The sequence below is a fragment of the Euprymna scolopes genome, chromosome 39, assembly GCF_053919585.1.
Source record: "Euprymna scolopes isolate OS-2025 chromosome 39, ASM5391958v1, whole genome shotgun sequence".
NCBI classification, from domain to species: Eukaryota; Metazoa; Mollusca; class Cephalopoda; order Sepiida; family Sepiolidae; genus Euprymna; species Euprymna scolopes.
In genome coordinates, this window is record NC_136520.1 from 68,848,656 (window position 1) to 68,853,655 (window position 5,000).

At 34.9% G+C, this 5,000-nt stretch overlaps 1 protein-coding gene and 1 long non-coding RNA gene across 2 annotated transcripts in view; one reads left to right on the top strand and one right to left on the bottom strand.

Moving 5' to 3' along the window:
- Nucleotides 1-5,000, bottom strand: part of LOC145263834 (ras-related protein Ral-A-like) — a 206,404-nt gene that overhangs the window by 166,008 nt on the left and 35,396 nt on the right. The gene's annotated exons all lie outside the window — the stretch shown is intronic.
- Nucleotides 1,911-5,000, top strand: part of LOC145263831 (uncharacterized) — a 16,774-nt gene continuing 13,684 nt past the window's right edge. Inside the window, exon 1 of the long non-coding RNA XR_013864605.1 lies at nucleotides 1,911-3,901. This is a non-coding gene — a long non-coding RNA (uncharacterized LOC145263831). The remainder of the gene's footprint in view (nucleotides 3,902-5,000) is intronic.

Sequence of the window (5,000 nt, forward strand, 5' to 3'; positions counted from 1 at the left end):
GCTCAAACGAGCACTTGCCATGGAAATAATGATAGAACAATGACAGGTTCACTACGTCTCTTCTGTGGGAAAGAGGTTGCAGGGTAGAGAAAAGGGCATCCCCCACTAAGCCACAAAATCTATTTTGTACTCTGTCAAGGCAGGATAGGCTATTTTTAGCAGCTCCTGCCCAGATGTGGCAGCAGTACTCCATCTTTGGACGTACTTGGCTCTTATATAGATAGAGAATTGCATCATTAGTGCGATATCTTCTGGAGCGGTAGAAGGATCCCACTATTTTCCCAGCGACCTTGGCCACAGACTTGATGTACGTGTTCCATTTAAGATCAGGAGTAAAGGTCAAACCCAGAAGCTTATCAAAACATGGGACCTCCCCTAGACGAGAGCCATCCATTTCAATTGATGCCAGATGGGGATCAGAGCGTTTATGATGTAGAGATAGGAGCTTGGTCTTAGATGCATTAAAGGTAACCAGCCACCTCTTTCCCCACTGCACAGATATAATCAATTTAGTATTAATACGTAGTAATGGTGGGAGGGGGGGGGCGTTTTTAGTATTTTTTTTGCATCTTGTGGTATACAACAAGAAAACAATATGTCGACATCCCGCAAGACTCCATTTTGTGAAAATCGGGCATATTTACACATTTCAAACGTTTTTCTTCCGATTACTTGTGTTGTGCTAAATAGATTTTTTTAAAATCAAAATGATTCCACATTAAATATTATTTTCGTTATATAATAGCGCAATTCGAAAACCGAAATATTGGATTTCAAGTAAAACCAATGGTATCTACTTAACTGTCATGTCGAGTTTAGTAACATATCCAAAAGTCACGAAAAAACGATCAGATAGAAAATTACTCATTAATGAAAATAGTTTTCAGGTTTATACATAACTAGCAAGGAGACCCGACGTTGCCCTGGATTGAATGATAATCAACGAATATTTCACACTCCTATATTTTTATTGTCATCGAAATCCGTGAAATCGCCCGGGAGGAAGCTTCACATGCCTCCATACAGTAACTTAGTCCAAAATATGTTATTCTACATCGCACTTTTGAGAACTTACTGTTTCTTTTATAAAATTGCTTTATATAAACTTCTTTCCAGTTAATGAAAAAAAAATAAACGTGAAGAAATTTACGTGGAGGGTTTGAACCTACAGACCACATCATGCAAAAAGAAAAAAAAAAAAAAAAAAAAAAGAGGAATTTTTTAAGTCTCATAAAATTCTTTGCAGTTAATAAAAAAAAAATTAAGAAATTTACATGCGGAGTTTAAACCTACAGACCATGTAATGCAAAAAAAAAAATAAATAAATAAATAAATAAAATACGCTATTAACTTACCCACAGTAGAATTTTCATGGCCCGTTGTTCTCTCATTGTTGCTAAGCGACGACACGGAAAAATGGCTTTATCGATGATAGATAAATTAAAATAACGATTTTGATTATTGGTAATTATCGGGAGTATTCTGAGACACAACTTAACTAAGATCACTCCCAGACTTATACACTAAAGTTCTGTAAATGTTAAAGAAAATCTGTTTAGCTGTTTCGTATTCTATAAGGAACGAACACACACACACACCACACACACACTCACAAAGTTGCATTTATATAATTGTGGAGATTAAACAGCATCAAGTCAGGGGAAGTAACTCAGTCCGTCTTGTTACAATTTATGGTGGATATCACGCAATCATCTATTTGTCAAAGTAAATGTTTTATGTAATCATGCAATAATATTTAACAAATTACGAGAGGGCAGTTAAGTAAATAAATAACATTGCTTTTAGTTGAAATTGATATGAAAAGTAAGTAAATACCATTGGTTTTTACTTTTTCATTCTAATTTTTTTAATTTTTTGCTTGTTTTATAATAGCGAAATCCGACAAGAAGAACCACTTATTTAAAACACGTACATATTATCCAATTATGTTTGCTCCTTCAAACTCATCTTTTTTTTTTTTCTTTTTTTTTAATTTTTTATTTTATCACGTTCACCCCTAACAAGGTATATCACCACTTGGACATAAGGGGCTACTATTTTGGACCATGCAAAGGAAAGGTTAACAAAATGTTGGTTTACGTTAAATTTAAACTTCTGCATATCAGTACAGCCAGAGAAGCAGGTAGCAGGAGGCAATTCCAAAGTCTAGCTGTTCAAGGGAACAAACTCTTAGAAATCTTTCTGACATTTAGGGACATTAGCAGGGGTGTGATTTTGTTGCTAAACGGGTTTATAGAAGGAGCACATGTAAATTTTGGATATGTTACTCTTTGAGAACTGATAATTACGTACGTACCATTTGTTTCACTTGAAATTCAATACTTTTTTTCGTTATTATGATATAGAAGCGCAAAAAAAAGGATCATTTTTTTCCTTCAGTCTGGATTCAAGATGGCGCTGTGAGGTTGTCGCTCGTAGTTTAGCCAAAAATTTTGATTTTCTTATTTAAAAATAAAATTACTTGATCAATTAATGTGATTTTCGGAATATGACATTTTCGTTCTGTGACAGGTACGTGATAGATAAAGATTTTTCTATTTTTTTTCTTTGCTTTTTTTTTTTTTTTTTTCTGTTTTTTAATTGTTGATTTGCACTGATAGGTCTGGCACGACTATCTTACGATGGCCGTGGGTTTGGGCGCTTCGGATGCGAGCGTTACAACCCGACGGACATAGTCTCTTATAAAGATTCAAGGACGCGTGTGAACACACCTTCGTCGACAAACTAACGATTATTAAGAAGCGATAATAGATGACGAAAAATGATATGACAATAGTGATTAGTCATTCAGAAGCGGATTTTCTCGTTTGAAAAAATAGTGGCTGGACGTGGGTGTATCCAACACGTTCGCCTCATCTCTGCAATGTCTAAAATTTGGCCTTTTTGCTCCCGACACTGTCAACGGAAAAATAAAAATGCGATTCTATTTTCCGGTTAGAATCAAGTTCCGTCCGTCTTTGTTTACATTCTTCGTCAGCTGATATTTGTGCTTTATGATGAATTCCTTGGAAAAGTCACTTCTGATTAATATTTATCAGTTTTTAAACTTGGATTTTATTTATTATTTTTTTATTTTTATTTCAGAATAACAGAATATTTTGTATATTTAAAGAATAGAATATTTATATATTTGATGTGGCTTTTCTAGGGAATTCATCGTGAAGAAGAACAAATATTAGCTGACGGAGAATGTAAACGAAGACGGATGGAATTTTAACCTATGTTTCTCGCGTCAACACACTGGAAATACATGGAAGAATTATATTTAAAAAAAAAAAAAGAAAAAGAATGAAATACTTTAGACGTTAGAGTAGGTGTTCATGCCCATTTTACCATATAAATATAGCATAATTACGTTTATACAACATTTCTCATTAGATCACCGAAGTTAAGCAATGTTGAGCCTGGCCAGTATCAGATGGGTGACCATTTGGGAATACCAAGCACTGTAATGTAGGAGAATGTCGACACTTCCGACATCTTCTGCATCCCACCTAATTTCCAACCGTCTCGACCTTGTCCGTTTCTCATTAGATCACCGGTGAAGCAACGTTGAGCCTGGCCAGTATCAGATGGTTAGCCATCTGGGAATACCAAGCACTGTATGTAGGAGGACGTCGACACTTACGACAGCTCCTGCATTCCACTTGGTCTCCAGCTTTCTTGACTTTGTCCTGCCACTGGATCAGGCTGGTTTGGAACAAGAGACTGAGGCTGGCTCTATGCAAACCAGCTTCTCTTTAAACAAACTCCCAGCATGAGTCATCCATCATTCCTAAGATGATCAGATGGTCTTTGTTGCTCTACTGGACGAACTGCTATATAAATATAGCATCAAATTATCCCCCATTTCTTCATCAACTAACTTAGGACAGAACGGGTAAGCACGTTTTTGTATTTTGAAAATGGACACCATTCTTCTTTTTTTTTTTTTTAATCAAAGCTATCAGTATATATATATATTTTTAAACTATTTTTGTGTGGTAACCTCGGACCTAAAGTTACTGTTGAATTAATGAAAGAGATGTTTGTTTGCTTGTTTGTTTGTTTTTAAATGTCTTGCTATTTTTTGCTGAAAAACTTATGGTAGACATTTTAAAAAATAATTTTTACTTGTACTCGCTAGTTCTCACACAGGACATCATCAGAGATTATTCACTGACAACAACCGGTGATATTTCCTGGAATCTGGATGACAGCAAGTCTCCCCAGATTTCCAGTACTCTTCACCTCTTTTGATAACCTTTGCAAATAAATTTGTATAATCGCCACAGTCGTTTACCATTGATTTCTCGCTGGCAGTGACCATAAAGATTAAGGAGATGGACAGGTTGTCAGTTAAATGATGAAGAATATGAGAGGGTTTAAAACGTGAAATGCCCCCCCCCATGCTAAATTAATTAGTGGGGAGGGTCATTCCCTCTCCTAAATATTTATCCTCGAGTAACTTTTGGTCTGTTATTTTTTTTTATTGTAAGTATTGTAGACAAAACAAAATTCTATTACATATTTAAGTATGATCTATAGAAGAAAATTCCATATTTAAGTATGACAGACCAAAGAAAATGCTATTTCATACTTTAGTATGACAGATCAAAGAAAATGCTATTTCATACTTTAGTATGACAGACCAAAGAAAATGTTATTTCATATTTTCATATCACAGACCAAAGAAAATGCTATTTCATACTTTAGTATGACAGACAAAACAGTTATTTCATGCTTAAGTATGACAGATAAAACACAATGCTATTTTATGCTTAAGTTGTCACGTTTAAGTTTGAAATAGCATTTTTATAACTAAACACACAAACTGAATGGACGCAGTTTAAAAATGGAGCCATGCTTGTTTTTTCCTTTCTCACAAAGATTTGTAGCATCCATTTTTTTCTCGTTTCGTTTGTCCTCATTTACAGTGGTAGACAATGCATATGAAGAATGCATACTTAAAAGCCTTTCGTGGTTGGCAACAAGCATCA